The following is an 18,917-nucleotide window of genomic DNA, read 5'->3' on the forward strand; positions in this document are numbered from 1 at the left end:
TCAGTAAATACCAGAAAGTAAGTATTATTGGAAAACAGATTGCAGTTCCAGCAAAGGTGCTGTCTATGAACAGCACCAGTCTATGAAACATGCTGGTTACAGATGTCCATCAGCCCCAATCCTAAGTGATACAGATTATAAAACAAAGGGGGAGGGGCCCACAGTAGCTAGGACAGATGCCCCTACTAAGGCACCAGAAATCAAAATCAAACCTAAATGCTCACAAATGGGATGTTGTGACCAGGTGGAGTAAAATTATACAGACTCAAGTTTTAAAACTGCTTTAGGCGACAGTCTTCTCCAAGAAATAAACGGAGGGCTCCATTTTTGATTCAATGCTTGTTTTTAAACTTTTTTGTGTTTATTTATTTTTTGAGTGAGAGAAAGAGAGAGAGAGAGAGAGAGAGAGAGAGAGAGAGCAGGGGAGGGGCAGAGAGAGAGGGAGACAGAATCTGAAGCAGGCTCCAGGCTCTGAGCTGTCAGCAAAGAGCCTGACACATGGCTCGAACCCACAAAACTATGAGATCATGACCTGAGCTGAAGTTGGATGCTCAACCGACCGAGCCACCCAGGTGCCCCAATTCAATGCCTGTTCAAAAGCCTTCATCTACATCTATATGACTTGTATACAGCAAGCAACCAGTGATGTGAGCTAAATGAATTCTGTAGATAGGAAGAGGAGAGAGCATGTTTCAAAGAGCTTTCTGTCAGCCTTGTTGCTCAGCATTCTCTACCTCTAACTCACAGGAGAGGAAGTCCTGTGACCAGCAGAAGGGTGGTAGGGGGTAGGGCGAGTGGAGAGCAGATGGTTGTTTTGCTATGAGAATTTGAATCAAGTTGCCTAAACTTCTGTCCAGTATCTTTATGCAAAACTGGTATCCCTTGCTGGGAGTCTGATCTTCTCACCATTTATTTCCTTTTTTTTTTTTTTTCTCATATAGGGGGAGATAATGATCTCTTTGAACCTGAGGATGTATTAAGACTTCTACCCTCAGGCTGTAAACCCCCTGAGAGGGTAACTGTACTTCTTTCCCAGCACAATAGGTGTTCAACAGATCATTGTACATTCTTGTTAGATGTATGTCTTATGCAATGGCTTCGCCTGTGAGGCCACTGTCACCCAAGAGATTTTTCAGTGCATGCCTTTATATTCTGGACACTTTCCTATCGATACAGACATGCTTCATTTCTCTCTTAATTTATTCCCCTGCCCTCCTTCCCAGTGTCTTCCTCACCCTCACCCACTTCTAGATCTTAAGGCTCTAGGTCTGACTACTTTGGGGAGAATTAACTCCTACCTCATCAATATGACTCTAGAGCTAGTGATGAAGATGTACATAGTTAACTTTGAAAATTTGCTTCAACTTCTAAAAAGTAGAATGCCTGTGCTTTCCTCATGAATTATTTTCTTACAAAATCAAGTTTTTCATAAATGAAAGGAAAATTGGATTGATCCAAATTCTTAGTTCAAGACATGGTCACTCTGGTCTCATGCATAGTCTCATCTTAAAACCTTCTGTTTATTCAATAACGTAGCAAGCCCTCATGAACACACCACCTGACACAAGCTCTGGTATGTTACCAATAACTTAGGTCAGCCGGTGTGTTTCAAGTACTGCCTCCAATGCACAGGAGCCACTGTCCTGAAGTTCGTCTTTATCTAACATCTCCAGGCTTTTGCAAATGTGGTTTTTACCACACACATGTCTAAATGATATATTGTTTAGTTTAGTTGCTTTTTGAACTTTTTGGAAAGGATATCCTGTTGTCTGAGGTACTCTCCCACTTGCCTTTGTCACTCAATGCTACCTTCCAATGAGTCACCCATTACTCTCCTTTTACAACAAAATAGATTTATCTTTAAATGCAAAAAAAAAAACCCCACAAAACCAAAAATCAAAACAACAACAAAAAAACCCAACACCACCGAAAAGTCTTATGTATTCTCCCACTTTATGGTAGGTCCCTGAAATTTAGATTATGCAGAAGACCACTTCCATAGAATAAGATCTAGAGTAAAACATCAGACTTTATCTCATTTATTCTCAGTGACTTCAAGTAAGGCTAACACAAGAATAACTGACCCATTAGTGTTCATCTATGTGGCATGTTGCTATTTTCTAATACTTTTTAAAAATTTCTTTTAACGTTTATTTATTTCTGAAAGACAGAGCAAGACAGAGCACAAGCAGGGGAGGGGCAGAGAGAAAGTGAGGGCTGGAGGGAGGACACAGAATCCCAAGCAGGCTCCAGGCTCTGAGCTGTCAGCACAGAGCCCAATGTGGGGCTCAAACTCATGGACAGTGAGATCATGACCTGAGCTGAAGTCGGATGTTTAACAGACTGAGCCACTGAGGCAGCCCTCTAATACTGTGTATCAACTTGTCACACAAGGTAGAATACAAAAAATATTTTTACCCTAGGGTTGCTTGGGTGGCTCAGTCATTTAAGTGTCTGACTCTTGATTTCCACTCAGGTCATGATCTTACCATTCATGAGTTCAAGCCCTGAATCAGGCTCTGCAAGATGAGCAATGCAGAGCCTGCTTAGGATTCTCTCTTTCTCCCTCTCTCTCTGTCCCTCCCCAACTCATGGTGTCTCTCTCTCTCTCTCTCTCTCTCTCTCTCTCTCTCAAAATAAATAAATAAATAAATAAAACTTTAAAAAATTTTAAATATATTTTTTACTTTAATATATCCTCAAACTTTCTGTGCATCTTTTAAATATGATGTTCAACAAATCCCTGGACTCTGACGCTCTTTGGAACTTAGTCTTTGAATCTTCTGAGACTTGGCCATTAATAATCTAAGCTGATTCTTTCACTCAGTAGTTGCCCACTCACCACAGAGCTGCAGCAGCAAATCAATCTGGCCCCAGAAGTCCACTCTGCAGGCCTGGAGGAAGCTGGACAAGTCCTCATTCTCCGACTGAAGGATTCAGACTCTCACACCCCAGATCTCTCCTGCCAGGCTATTTGCACAGCAGCATGGAGTTTTGGTTTAAAAAACATTAAGCTTCAGGAGCTGGTGTTGAAGTTCTGGCTGCATGAACGATGAGTCTGAGACATCAGAGATAAAAACACAAGATGAATGGCTGAAACAATCCCGAGTCTGGTTCTTGCCTCAGTTATGGTACAGAGGAAATCTCTAAAATGGTAACTAGAGGCTGTGAACAAAAGAGGAAAGGTTTCTTTATTTCCTGTGGCCTCAGAGAACAGCTGTAGTTAAGGAAGCAACTTTGAAATGAATTACTTTGATTATGTGATGGCACTCTTCTCATGTGTTTGGCCAAGACCCTGCTGCATTCAACATTCTAGTGGGCACTGGACAGGACACAAAAGGAAGAAAGGAAGCTGACATTTATTACATGCCACCCACTGTGTGAGACACTTCTTTACAGCTGGGGTAACTGGTGCTCAGACAGGTTACCTAATTGCCATGCTGTACAATAGTGTCAGCGCCAGGTCTGAGGGCAAAGCCCATGTTTTCTCCATAATAGCATTCCTACTCTTAAGGAATTTTAGAATCTAATTGAGGAGAAGGGCATGCGCGCGTGCGCACACACACACACACACACACATGCACCATAGTGTGTTTATTGATGGCCAAGAGACGGGATTGGACCAGAACTGACATTGGAATGAAAGAAGAGAGGTAGAATCTATAAGGAGAAATGCTGGTCCAGGGTTCAAGTTTAAGTTAATAACCATCAGGCAACAGAAGAGAGGCTTGAGGAGGATGGCTTTGTTAAAGATGGATTTTAGAAAAGCTAATCTGATTATAACAGTCCAGATTTGATAGCTGTGATCACAGGAATGAAGAGAAAGTGGGAGGGATCCATAGGAGGGTCCCATTTTTTTTAGAACATAGCACATGGTAAATAAAGGTTTAGTAAATGAAAAATGGAGATATTGTGAAGGAAGTTGCGACAAAATTCAATAAACATATATATAGTCATTCAAAGACAGAAATTGTTCCTTTTATTTCTTTTGCATCGTCAGTGCCTGTGGTCATCTGGGCATAGAGTGGGTACTTAAATAATTTTCTAATCCACTAAATGTCTTTGGAGCATAATCTAAAAAACACTATTTTTGGTTACGCAACATCAACTCACCACATGGAAACTCTTTATCCTTTCTACTCTTATCCACACCCTGCTGGTTGGAACAGTTACAGTTAGGGAGAGCTACAAGGGAGCGGGATTTTCTAAAACTGTGGAGGAAACTCATTAGAGCCACTGTGGTGCTACACTGAAATAGTAAGAGATGCTTTGGCAGAAGCCTTAGGGAAATGTTAGTAAAAAACAAAACAAAACAACAACAAAAACCCAACCGTCTTTCTTACATGGTAACTACTTCCATTTTTACCTTATGTATTATCTGCAGCCTACCTCTTTTTCCTTGTAGATATATCTTGGTTGCCCAGAGCATCCTTTTCTTTGTAGAACCTAACTTCCTCTCTCCAGGTGGTCCCAGTGGGGCTGTCAATGACATCTCCTAATTGCAGAAAGGTGCACTTGACTTATAAGGATCAATCAGACTAGCCACTCCCCCAGCAGAGTAATTTAGCAACAGGAAGCAGGGACAATGACTTTCTTTCATGAGTCTTATCATCAGGCCACCAGGCCACAGAGGATCTCTTCTTGAATCACACATTGTAAGAATAGGCTTAGAGATGCCCTCAGCTACCTTCCCCATCATATGAAAAGACTGCCTTCAGAATGAGTCCATCAACAGAGAAGGCCAAGAAGTTGAGATATGGGAAGAGAGAGAGGTCCTGGCATCGTCTGAGCTCCTGCCTCATTCTGTGCTCATGGCAGTGCCACCCCTGGACTTCCCAGTTACATGGTCCAAAATTTCCCTTTCTGCTTGGTCTATATAGAGCTTGAGTTTTGTCACAACTAAAATAAATCCCTGATGAAAACCCTTCTTCCTTTCGCCACCCCTCCTTACCTGATTATTATTACCCTTCTCTCCTGGCTTCTTTCCCACCTCTGCTAGAGGCTCTTCTATCAGAAAAACTTTTCTAAGTTTAGAGTTAAATTTCATACCTAATTTTAGGACCCAGCAGCATCTAAAATAAGGCTAGGCACATTGCGGTAGGTGCTGCTAAATGGAGATACTCTTCTTCACCTAGATCTGATATATTCCAGTTCGCCCCCCTAATTCAATTGCATTTTATTCCTTGTCACTAGCTTTTTGTTCCACTTTCTGGGGAGCTATTTGGACACTATATTTTATGTCTTCTTCTGAGTCTTTCATTCCTGTCATCACAATTTTAATTTCTAAGAATTCGTTTTTGTCCTTAAACACTTTTATGGCATGTGGAGAATCATCCACTGCATAAATCATATTTTGCTGAGGATATCAGTGATAGATTTTAGGAAAAACTTTTATTTCCTCATGATTGTTTGTTTTGGTCTGTATCATTTATGTTGAAGGCTTTTCCACAGGTTCTGAGGATCTGGGAGAATTTGCTCACTTTTAAGGTGGAGGCCCATGGTGCCTGGGCAGAGCTTGTCAAGGGTGGGACTCCGTGCGGTGAGACAGGCTGTTGTGTCCCCCAAGGATGAGTTTCCAAACACCAACAGGGAGCCATCTACTGGGCTGAGCCAAGAGGAGCTGAGTGGAAAAAAGAGCTAAGAGTGTAAGTGATCAGTTATGGGTTTGGTACCCTAACCTGCTGCTTTACCCTCTTTTTAGAATAAATTTCCAAGCTCTTGCTTATGTGGAAAGGGACTGAAATCCAGGCTATGTGTAGTAGAAGATGAATGGGACCTAAATTCTTCTTCAGCTGAACTTCAACCAGCCTTCTGTTATTAGCTAACAGAAACGTCTCATGCCTGAGGCTTTGCGGGGAGTCTGTGGTGTGACTCAGGTTGACCGTCCACTTTCCCTACTGGCTGGTTTTTTTTTTTTTTATTTCTAGGAGAGAGAGAGAGAGAGAGACAGCGTGAGCAGGGGAGGGTCAGAGAGAGAGGGAGTCACAGACTGAAACAGGCTCCAGGCTCCGAGCTGGCAGTCAGCACAGAGCCCGACGCGGGGCTCGAACCCACGAACCGCGAGATCATGACCTAAGCGAAAGTCGGACGCTTAACCGACTAAGCCACCCAGGCGCCCCCCTACTGGCTGGTTTTGCTTCTGACTCTCTCAAGATTCTGCTAAGCCTTCCATCTGCTTTCCATTTTTGAAGATTTTGTTGTCATTTCACCTCCTCTATTTTCTTAGGCTCCACAGTTTACGCAGTTTTAAGACATTCCTTTTGCCCAAATCCAGTCAAATATTTTCGAGACCGAGAAGGTAGTTCTATATGCCATTTTTACTTGGAAGTTTTCGTTCATTACTTTAATGGTATGGAGATCTTGCAAAGAAAATACATCATTTAAGTTACACATATTATAGATTTAACCCAGATTGGACAACATCCCAAAAGGCAGTGACTCTTCATGCCTCACACCCATCTTGAAACAGGACCCAGCCCCAACCCACATTCCTCCCAAGCCAACTGAATTCCATGAAGACTTAATGATCAAGATGAGTGTTTTTGTACTTTCAACTGAAGACACATTGTAGTGAGTGATGCAATAAAAAACAAAAATGAAATTTTTCATATGTTCTATGAAGAAAACATGGTACTAGTTAGAGATAAGATCGAGATTATGGGATGGGACTTAGAGAATGGGCAGATGTGCTTTGACGGTGATTGTAAGATGGAGTAAATGAAAGCTCAAAGCCTCAGCCACAACAGGTCTGAAATGCCTCTGTGGGGACACATAGGGACACTGGAATATGAGGGCTGAGGAGCTGAGCAGACCTGTGGCAAGGCACACTTCATAGTGCAGCACGCTGAAACCCATGGCTATCTCTGCCTCACTCTTTTATACTAATTGTATATTCTAATTATTCATGGTCGATAATTAGGAATATAATTGATTTTGGTATAAGCTTATATGCAGCTACCTTGCTAAATTCATTTACTAGATTTGTTTACTTAATTGTAGATACTTTTAAGCTTTCTACATATATATGCATGCTATCTGCAAATAATCCGTTTCTTCTTTTACTATCTTTATACCTTTAATCTTTTTTTTTTCTTGCTCCATTACACTACTAAGGACCTCCATTTCAATGCTAAAGTAGAGACAGCTGATATCCGTTTGTTCCCAATCTCAGGGGAGAAAACTTTCAAGATTTCAGCATTAAATGTGATTTTTGCTACACATTATCATAGATAATATTTTATCAAATTAAAGAGGTTCTTTACTAGTTTTAGTTTGGTACATTTTCGCTTTTTGTTTTGTTTTGTTTTGTCTTTTGGTCATAAGTGGTTGTTGGATTTTATCAAGTGCTTTTTGTTGCATCTATTGAAATTATAACATACTTTTTCCTTTTTATTCGGTGAATCATAAAGATTGATCTTTTTAATATTAAAGTAAACTTGCATTCCTGGAATAAACTGAACTTAGTCTTGATATATTATCTCCGTATAGTAGGGAGTCAATATGCTAATATATTGTTGGGATTGTTCATGAATCTCTCATGAAATCTATAATTTTTCTTTATTTTAATGCACTATTTCAATTTTAGTATGAAGGTTACACAGACCTCATAAACAAATAGAGGAGAGGGAAGTGTTCCCCTTATTCTTTCTCTGGATGACTTTGTATAAAATTGGTATTATTTCCTCTTTAATTATTTCTAAGAATTAATTGTTGAAGCTATTGGTATTAAATATTTCTTTGTGGAAAGACTTGCAATTATACAGTCAATTTACTTAATAGCAGATATTCATCTTTTCTAATTTTTATTGTCAGTATTGGTAATTTTTGTAGGGGATTTTGTCTCTTTCATCTAATTGTTTTAATGTATTGACATAAAATTTTTCATAATATCTGCATACATATTTTATGTTGGTAGGATCTTTAGTGTCCCTTCTCTCATTCTTGATATTGGTAAATTGTTACTTGTCTTTTTTTAAATTTTTTTCAAGTAATCAACTTTTGGCTTTTCTGCTTTCATTAATATACATCTGTTTCCTATTTCAGGACTTTTCACTCTTATCCTAATTTATTTCTTCTTATTGTTTTCCAAGCTTTTACTCAAGTTTGAATATAGTTTAATTATTCTGTTCAAAATCACTCCTAACTTCTGATGTGATTTCTTTGATTCATGGGTTGTTTTTGAGAAGCATATTGCTTAATTTTAGAACAGTTGATGAACATTCTAGTCATCTTTTTCATCCGGATTTCTACTTTAATTCCTGGTTAATAAATATTTTATACTTTATTTTAAATTATTTCTTGAATTCTGTCACTTCATTACTAACTTTTTTCCATTCTGACTTACATTGTTCTTTCAGCTCTTGCAATATATTCTCAATTTTTAAAAGATATTTTGAAATAGCACATTACAGTTTTTTCTATTTTAAATGTATTTGTAATATTTAACTTTAATAATCTATTGTCTCCCATTTTAATGTAAATTTAATGTTCATGAACTTTTATAAAGAAGAAAACTTCAAGATAGATTTCACAGTGTTTCATTTGATGTTCTTGTGTAGTATTAAAAAAAAACCTAGCAGCTCTTTCTGTGATTTTCTAGCTCTGTTTTCCTCCCCCATTTTTATCTGTCCCTTCTCTTTCCTTCATCTATATTGTCTCTGTCCTCAGCTTTTATTCAGATCTAATTTTTTCTCCTCAATGTGGGGTTCTATCATGAATGGAATCATGACTAGACCATTTTGAGGGTTCGCAAGGGCTGGCCTGCTCCGTCCCTCCAGTACTCATCACCAGACTGTTTGCACTGCTGTTGAATTGGACAAAATCTCTCCTGGCTTCTCAAATTGGTATGCTGCAGTTTTCATGAATATGCATGAATATGGTGATGTGGGGACTCTGGTTCTCAGGTCTGACAGATGTCTAGGGCTTTCCTGAGCTTCTTCCCACATGGAAGCTGATAACTGATACGTCTTGTGGCTGTTGGTAATCTGTTCCCATAGTCTTGTATTCTGATGTTAATAGGGATATTCTGTCACCCTTTGTGTTGTTTGTGGATTTTTTTATGTTGCTGTCTAGTTGTCTATCTCTTTTTATGTGGTATTTGGGAAGATCCAAAAATTATGTTGCCACCTCTGCCCCAATCATCTCAGACTTCCTCCAAATAAATTAATAGTTTAAATGTAGTTTTTCCCTCTGAAGTCCTTATGAATTACATAGAAAGTTCCCATAATTTGGAAACTTATAAACATTTTTACCATATCTAGATTTATTATAAGAGAAGGTTTATTGCCTTGGAAACAATTATAAAATGAATCCACAGTAATTTATAGTTGATTCACAACCCACAAATCATAAATTACTACCCAAAATGAGTTTTTAAATAAATTTAAATAAATTTATTAGTCTTTAGGATAAGGGAAATGACAGAAAACCCAACAATGTAAGCACATCATTGCTGACAATTAGTATTTTCTGAGTGTTTATATGTCTTACACATGTTCTTATTGGATATATGGATTAATTTATATAAGCCTCACACCAATCTTATGAGACAGAACTTATTATTATTTTCATATTATGGGTGATAAAACTGAGGCACAAGGAGGTTAAATAGTTGGCAATAATCACACAGTCACACAGAGCTAAGTAGGTACAAGCCCACTACTCTACTGTCTTCAAACATGTACTAACAGAAGGAAGTATCTTCCAAAAACGGTTTAAAGGACAAATTTTATTCTTCAGGTAGTCATTGGGGCAGAATATTAATCTAAAAAATCATATAGGATTTATAGAACAGAGTTGAGTGTAATCCTGGGTATTCTGCATGTAACTTGAGTCAAGCTAGAATGCTCTCCTAGGCACACAACTTCCTCTCTTCTTGGCTTTTTCTACACTTAGAACAACAACAGAAAATGGCATCAAAGGTAGGTAGGGAGTCATGGCAACCTTAATTCAGTCACTTGATCCTGAGAACAAACATGTTTTCTGCCTGGTTTTCAGGAGTGTATAAAGATGAGTTAGGCAAGCAGCGGGAAAATCGATGTTCTCACCTCACCTGAAACTCTGGGCTCTGCCTGCATAGCAGCAGACCGCCAAGATTTCAGGAGAACAACTTCTTTGACTCCTACCAATGGGTCTTGACTTTCAATAACAAGGGGTTAATTTAGACAGACATCAGAAACCAACGCAGGCCCCAGTCACGGAGAGAGAGCCAGGAAAGACCAGAACCAGCAGGGGCTGTATGGTCTGTGTCCCACTCATCTGTTAGTTTTCCCCATATGTTTTACAAATCTTAATTTGCACCTGTCTCCAAACAACCCACAGAGCAGATAAGAGCATTTTAAATATATATTTCATTAAACTTTTTAATAAGAAAGAATACATGACTTCTCTGCCCCTAAAAGACTTTCAAAGTCTGTAGGCTTTGAAGATACAGAGAGAGCAAGGTAGAGGCAATTAGAAGAGAATCCGAAGACTCTTCCCCACTCTCCTCCACACAACTTCCCTCACACCTCTCAGCTTGTATCTACAGATTTATGGAAATGTGTAAGTTAGGGTTCCGGAAAGGGACTCTGGAAAGGAGTAGGCTCTGAGTGATGGCATCAGAAAAGGAAGGAAGAGATAGCGCTGTGAGTGAAATACCCACCCACGTGCATGTATGGTGGAAATGTGTGCATTTCATTCATAGATTAGGTCTTCTAATGACCTGCCACGCTTGGAATTTGGGGGGATTTCTGTGCAGCTTTCCGATACCTTAATGTTTGGAAGGAATGGAGAATACTTTGGCAGAAAGGAAATAATATTAGATAATAGTGGTTACATCTAGTCACAGGGTGGGGTAAAACAATTTTTTATTTTTCCTCTTAAATTGCCCATCACCCCATACTAAAGCCATCTTAGCTCAATGACAAGGATTTTCTCCTTTTCTGCCTCCCTCTCCTTCAATCACCTCCCAGATAGTACAGGCTACCTTGTCACCTCTTTACCTCTACCCCAAGGTATTAGGTTTCATTTATGTTTTGCCATCTGGATTCCCCACCTCTTTCTCATGGAGCTGGAGAGACTGAGTGCAGGTGGGAGGGTTTTAAATTCTTCAGGTACTTTGCAGCAATATTTACAAAGTAAACACACCTCTATCTCTTATAATATGACCACTTCTCTCTGTATAATGCTAAGGCATTATTATTACATGGTACCTTTACTCCACTGTGTCAAATATCTACTTCTAATGCTCTAGATTGACCTGAGCAGCACTGAGAGAGATAGATGAGCAAGTCCCCTGCCTCACAATGAAGAGGGTTCAGGAGGAGGAGAGCCCTTCCTATCTGGTGCAGCCTTTGAGGTACAGCACAGGTGTTTTGCTAAAGCACACCAAACAGGAAATAATTTTCACCAAAGCTAGAAAATGCAGGTTGCAAAGTTTGTCCAGGTTGCTCATGCAAAGAAGTGGATTATACTAGTTAGACAAACAGGCCTTCTAGTCAAAATGGCAGAAAAACTGAATTGGGGCAGTGATTGACAGTGCTAATAGCCAATGATGGAAGCCATGAACAATTCTTTTTCCCCAGGGTTTTAGCCTTTTCTGCTTAGAGGTTTTCCCTCCTTTCACTGTGGAACATTTTTAGGAATCCTTATGCAGTACCAGGCACTTGGTACATGTTAACATCCTTATCTGTGGAACGTCATCTTTGTAAATTTGAAGGCTGCTTTTAATTAAGGGTAGTTACACTAAAGATGGAATGTATAAAGAAGCACAAGTAGTAATAGAACACTCTTTAAAAGATTAGTTCCTAAATATCCTATGTTTTTTCTAAGACATATAATTACATTCTCTATGCTTTCTTCAGGAGACCACTTCAGAAATAAATGTGTCCTAAAGTAACTACTGTATCAGAAGCTGGAAAGAGTAACCAAACCATCCTCTCTCTCTCCCCTCTCTGCTGAGTCCCAGGAGGCTGAAGCAATACCAGTAATAGACACACTGGGATATGGGCAGGATACACACTTAACAAGTCCCATGCAGGAAAGCTTGTCTGCTGTGTCACTATGCTCTTCAAAGTCAATTGGGATGATGACAAAGGCCAACTGTCTTATGACCCTTTACTTTAGGGCAGAAAAACATCCTCAGTGGTCAGAATGACTCAGGGTAATCATCAAAAACATTTCTAAATATCATAATTCACCACTATAGAGATTGTGTCATTAGAGAAAATAAAATTATTAAGATAGAATAAGAGGTCAGGCTGCTGGGAATTAAACATGTCATAACAATGCAGATAGTGCAGTTACCTGAACTTCCTGCTTAAGATGAAAATCAAGTATAAGCTTTTCCTGTTACATTAACAATCATGTAATCCTCTAAGGGTGGCTTTTACGACATGAAAGATTTAACATTTTCTAGTACATATTAGGAACATTCTTAAATTTAATCTTTTCTTTTATGAAGAGAATGACATCTACTCTTTCTTAAAGCTGACCCTTTAGGGACTAATGAGCATAGTGGGCATGCATTTGGTTGACCGCTGGTATAGAAAAAACATTCAATTGGCTAAGTACTTTTCAATAAACATTTCTTGACCACCTACTATGTGCTAAGCACAATGAGTGAGACAAAATGAGCCAAAGACCCAGAATATGCCTTTCAGAAGAATATAGACTTGTTAAGAAAACAGCAAGTGTTAAAAAAAAAAAAAAAAAAAAAGTAAGATGAGGCAGGATATGGAGTGGACATAATAAATACCATGGGAGAGACTGCAATGAAGAGACAAGGGATGTTAGGTGAGGCCAGGAGTTTGGCAAGAAGGAAGAGAAACCATTCTGAGCAAAAGATCAGAGGGCGAAAGAGCATGGTACGTCTGGGGCACAGTGAAGAGCCTTGAGAAATAAGGTTATTCCCACAAGGAAGGGTCAAATGATAAGAAAATTTCAATTCCAGAAAAAGGGATTTTTTTCAGTTGATCCCATAAACAATGGAGTCAGAGTAGTGAAAATGAACAGTGCGAGTGGGTGGCTGTGTACAGAGAAGAGACTCAAAGATTAAGCAGGAGCAACATGAACATTCAGAGCAGGGCTTTTGCAGTAATATACCCATTACGTGAGGAGAGGTTATGGTGAAGTCCATGGGACTAGAAATTAAAAATAAAACCGGGAATATGACAGGGTTAAAAGAAAATAAAGTGCTAAAGATCAGGCCCTAGGACAGGGCCCGACAGAGTCAAATAAAGGTTATTCAATGCTTGGTGTTTGAGACAGTGGCTAATAAGTAAATCTCAGATTCTGAGCCTGGGTGACCGAGACATTGAGAGACAATAAATAAGAGACTGTAGTGGCACAAACACCCTCATGCTGGCTCAGTTGAGACCACACGAAATTGAAATTATGATTATCCAAGGTCAGTTCACTTCATTCAGTAAATCCAGTTTTAAAAAATCCAGCTGGCTAGGTTAGGGATACACAGGAGAGACAGCTCGCTTTCCCATACTTGCCTTCTTTCCTCAATGTTTTGGGTGTTGTGGAGACCTCGATCCGTGAACGAAGGACAGAGCCCTAACAGGGGCTGCAGACTATGCTAACTTTCCCTACATTTTCTTCTTTTACGGAAAAGACTGCTGATGACGCGGACTATATACTTTCAATAAATAAATTTCTGGATAAGATCATTTGCAAAGGCCAGAAAGATAGAGGACTTCTCATGGAACAGCGTGTGGCTTTTCCCAAGCGCAAGAAGCCATTTCCGCTGCCCCCTCATTAGCCTTCTGAAGAGCTATCACTCTCTCTCCTTTCCTGTTCCTGCTTTTCAACCATTTCTTTATGGTTATTACCTTGGCCCAAAGCTCCCATAATAGCTTTTTCTTTAAGCACAGGGACATGGAAAACGGAGCGATGATCACAGCCGAGCAGCACTGCCGGCCTGAAGGATGGGAAATGCCAGCCTGTGATGACAAACGGGCAGACACACAGTATTATATCGGAAAGGAAGACCCGGGCCACAGCCTCATTCTCACACTGTGATGCTCCTGTATTATTTTCAGGTCTGTAAGCTGGCAATATTTCCTTGAAGGGGACTATTCTATGAAAGTCAAAACAAGCAATATTCAGTCTGAGGCTAGATGAGATCATTAATAATTGAATACTGCTTGCACAGCTCCAGGTTGGTGGTGCCCTAGAGGTGTTATTCCTGGATGCACTATTTTTATGCGGTTTACCGGATCTTTTAATTAAAAACTTCAATAGGGGAGGATTTGAAAGCTGTGAAGGTGCTGCCACCTTGAGGATTCTTCCTGCCTGGTTGGAGATTTCACCTTTAAAGCAAGGGTAGATTCGTGGTGGTATCATTTTATTCTATGAAGAAATTGAATGAACTTGGAATTTCCTGGTTGGGGGTGTTGCAGAACTTGGGGACAAGCATCCGGAAGGCTGACTATACTCTTCAGCCATACATTTTAGCATCAGGTGCCACAGGCACCTGTCAGAGGGAGTCTTTTGCATTTTCCTCCACGGTGACAGCTCAGACTCACACAAACCTTATCATACAACCCCATCTTCTTTCCCCACCTCCACCTCCCATAAGAAGTATAAAATGACTGGAGAAAAAAAAATGGTAGGATTCTATGTCACTGAGGCTGAAAATGATATAAAATGAGCAGATAACTTAAAATACAGATTTAGTCACAGATAAAGAACTACAAAACCCTCACCTCTCCAGCTCTCCTAAAGGCTATCACTTCTTTCAGCATTAATGCTTTAACTACAATAATGGTGCCCTAAAATGCCCTACTCAGAAAACAGAGGACTTAGGGATGGTTAGGATCCCATTCCTTAAATTTATAATAAGGGGCATGATGGTTGCCAAATTCATTACCATGTACAAATGAAAAGGCAATGAAGTGTATTACCCAAGGTATTCTTTATCAACTAGCCTCCATTTGATGAGACTTAGTTCTATGTACATTAGATTGACGTATTTTTGAAAAATAAACCTAAACAGTAGACTGTTAATTTGGGGAATTTTTTTTAATTTCTTGGCTTTCAGAAGCCCTACTCATTAAACCTTTAGTATGCTCCCCATGAATTCTTTAGAACATGTTTACCAAGATGCCTGCCTTCAGCTTGCTGAGAAAAAGAAGCCTTGAACTTCTATTGAACCTGAGGCTTCAGCACAACTATGGGGCAGAAGTGGTTCCATTTCACCATTAAAAAGCTTTCATTTGCAAGCCACAGATGAAATTTCATCTGCTTCGCATCAGTGTACTTTTAACTTGAGAGAACTTGGCACTGCAAACCCCAACCCCATTATTGGTGTTCCCCTTCTGATGGGAAATGATACATTTATGGCTTGGTCTTTGTTTATTTTGTTTGTGTGTAAAATAAATAAATAAATAAATAAAACACAGTGCTGCCCTCACAATTTTCGGCCCTCATTCAGAGCTTGTTCTGGGTTGTCTCAACTGAGTGTCTCTGAAGTGACAGCCATACGTGGTTTTTGGTGTGTGTACTTTGCCAAGCAACCTGGAACTCTGTAGGCACTACAAATGCGCTCCTGGAGGGCCGAAGATCCACTTCCATACAAACTACTGTTTTTCACATATGAAAATAAGATGGTGCATTTTAAGTTTTTTCTTAGAAAATGTAGTCATGGGACAAATAAGCTTTCTCTTTCTCCACGTTCTTTTTTTTTCCTTTTGTTTTTCATTCATAGTTTATTGTCAAATTGGTTTCCATATAACACACAGTGCTCATCCCCACGAGTGCCCTCCTCGATGCCCATCATTCCCCTTCCCCTCCCCCCCACCCCGATCTGCCCTCAGTTTGTTCTCATCATTCAAGAGTCTCTCATGCTTTGCCTCCCTCCCTCTCCCCAACTATTTTTCCCCTTCTCTTCCCCCATGGTCCTCCCTAAGTCTCTCCTAATCCACCTATAAGTGAAAACATATGGTATCTGTCCTTCTCTGCCTGACTTATTTCGCTCAGCATAACACCCTCCAGTTCCATCCATGTTGCTACACATGGCCAGATTTCATTCTTTCTCATTGCCACGTAGTATTCCATGGTATAGATAAACCACATCTTCTTGATCCATTCGTCAGGTGATGGACACTTAGGCTCTTTCCATGATTTGGCTACTGTTGAGAGTGCTGCTGTGAACATTGGGGTACAAGTGCTCCTATGCATCAGCATTTCTGTATCCCTTGGGTAAATTCCTAGCAGTGCTATTGCTGGGTGATAGGGGAGTTCTACCGTTAATTTTTTGAGGGGTCTCCACACTGTTTTCCAGAGAAGCTGCACCAGTTTACATTCCCACCAACAGTGTAGGAGGGTGCCCATTTCTCCACATCCTCACCAGCATCTAGAGTCTCCTGATTTGCTAATTTTAGCCACTCTGACTGGCATGAGTCTCCACGTTCTTTTAACAACGGTGTTACCACATGGGTACTTACTAGACCTGAAAATCAGTTTAAGTTGAGGGACCCAGAATCTACTTGATGGCACATTGATAGTCATGTGGAGAACTCCTTGGGGGTCACTGCAGGACACATCAACTCAGTAATGAGTTTTTTGAGCTGGTCTCTCGCATTTGGAGACTATGTATTTATTGAATAAAGATATAGAAGAATGAGAGAGAAAAAAGAGAAAAGAAAGGATGCTACTTGCTGGAGAGTGGTTGAGTACCATCACCATTACCATTGCTCAGAGAGCACCAGGCACAGAGGAGGGTCCAGGCGGTGACTGTCCATCTTCATCCCTTGCCCAGAGCAACAGATCCAGGAATGAACCATTTCCAGTTCTCTATGTATAGAATGCAGAAGTAATGGTAAAAGTGAATGCACAAGCAACTGGAATAAGCCCCCATTCATTCCAGCAGAAATGAAATGGGAGCGCTGGAATGAATGGGGGCTTAACCTTCTTCTTTTGGTTGGGTTTCATCTTCCTGAACCAAGTTCTTGTAACCTAGCTATCCTTAGCTGTTAGCACTTGCAACTTCCCTTAGCTATTACCATTAAAATAAATGTCTGCATCAACATTTATTCTTCCAGGACAGAGAAATGGTTTGGCCATAGAGAATTAAGCTGAACTGAATAGATTTTATCATATAACAGAAAGAGGGCAAATCTTGGCAAAGAGTATAGTATAGACATTTTCCCCTCAAGTGAAACTTAAAAAGCAAAATGTTCAACTTGTTTTGCAAAGCTAAAAATAAAAGGGGAAAATGCAATCATTGAACTCCTTGACAGATTAAGTCACACTACATAACGGATAGTGTGACTCACATTCCAAACTGTTACCATATCCCAATATCAGAAGCACTTCTTAAAATATCTTAACATTTAACTCAGTAATAAAATTAATTACGTTATTCCTTCTATTTTCTTTATCTGAAAACAGAAATAAAATGTGACTTACAATATAACTAACAATATGAATTGTTACGAATAAGTCTCTAGACTTATGAGAATTTCAAGATAAGCGGCTCACTTAATCCTTTATATGTCACTACGTTTAGATTATAATAACATAATAACGGTAACTGTAACCAGGTATTGCGTGAGAAGCTTTGGATCCACCACCTCATTTAGTCCTCAAGCACTATGAGGAAGTCACTGTTCTAATTTCATTTTATTCTGACACTCCACAACACCATACAACTTCCCCAGGGTGATATAATACTAAATGGCAAATCAAAATTCAGACAGCCAGAGTCCAACACCCGAAATCACCCTATGAGTATCCACGCAGTAAAGATCATCCAGTTATAATCATTCACTTACTCTATTTCCATTTCAAGATTCTTATTTACAGTGACTATTAACCTTAGCTCCCATGGCCCTTTGGGTGGTGACTTTTGGCATCTTCCACGCCTAAATTCATTTAGGAAAGTTCTAAAAGAAACTGCTTGTTGTTTTTCTTATTCTAAGTTACTGTGAATGAAGACATAACAATCTAAACTACCAAATCTATAAAACGTCCAACGAATTTGATTTTAAGTGAGCCAAGTCTGCAGTACAGTTTTCTTTAAGTATTTATTTATTTAGTGGGGGAGAGACAGAGATAGAGGGAGAGAATCCCAAGCAGGTTCCAAGCTGTCAGCACAGAGCTGGATGTGGGGCTCAAATTCAGGAACAGTGAGATCATGACCTGAGCTGATCATGACCTGAGCTGAAACCAAGAGTCAGGCACTTACCCAACTGAGCCATCCAGGTGCCCCTCCATAGTTTTTAGTTCTGAAGAAGAAGACTGAGTGAAAGAATCAGCAGTTGAACAGTGCATTCATTCTGCACTCTGTTAAGCTTACAAAAAAAGAAAAAAGCTTAAGGAAAAAACTAGTAAACTAAGTTGTAGTTGTATAATATAGGCAAGAGCTAACAGCTTTCTGGCTTTTGAACTGATGCTATTTAGGAAGAGATCCCTAGAACATTGTTTTGGATTTTTTTTTTTTTTTTTTACAAATAGTTTATTGTCAAATTGGTTTCCATATAACACCCAGTGCTCATCCCCACAAGTGCCCTCCTGCATGCCCATCTCCCCTCTCCCCCCACACATCCATCAGTCCTCAGTTTGTTTCTCAGCATTCAAGAGTCTCTCACCTAGAACATTGTTGCATTGGTAACGGCAGTATGTCCCTTACAACTCTGTCATATGAAGAACAAAGGGAACTACATAAACCCGATGCCCTCAACAACTTACTCATGTGTATCATCACAGCCTCAATCTACCTACGAATTTGTAGCACGTGTTGTAATTAATGAGCAGTGTTGCAGTATGCCTCTTACAGATTTATCATTCATTGTAGATGTTAACTACCACAACGAGTAAAGAAAGAGGGTTGAAAGAGTTCCAAAAAATTGTTCACGGTTCACATAGCAGACAGGCATGTGCAAGGTCAATTTACAACAGAGGGCAGAGGTTGCCATGAGAGCCGTTCC

General features: G+C 39.7%; 1 long non-coding RNA gene across 1 annotated transcript in view; it reads right to left on the reverse strand.

Annotated features, from left to right (window-relative positions):
* Positions 1-4,480, reverse strand: part of LOC120221112 — a 32,105-nt gene extending 27,625 nt beyond the window's left edge. The window contains exons 1-2 of the long non-coding RNA XR_005525732.1: positions 4,390-4,480; positions 2,843-3,058 (exon numbers count right to left, since the gene is read on the reverse strand). This is a non-coding gene — a long non-coding RNA (uncharacterized LOC120221112). The remainder of the gene's footprint in view (positions 1-2,842; positions 3,059-4,389) is intronic.
* Positions 4,481-18,917: the final 14,437 nt, after the last annotated feature.

The sequence above is a fragment of the Hyaena hyaena genome, unplaced genomic scaffold (assembly GCF_003009895.1).
Source record: "Hyaena hyaena isolate Hyena2069 unplaced genomic scaffold, ASM300989v1 scaffold_750, whole genome shotgun sequence".
Taxonomy (NCBI): domain Eukaryota; kingdom Metazoa; phylum Chordata; class Mammalia; order Carnivora; family Hyaenidae; genus Hyaena; species Hyaena hyaena.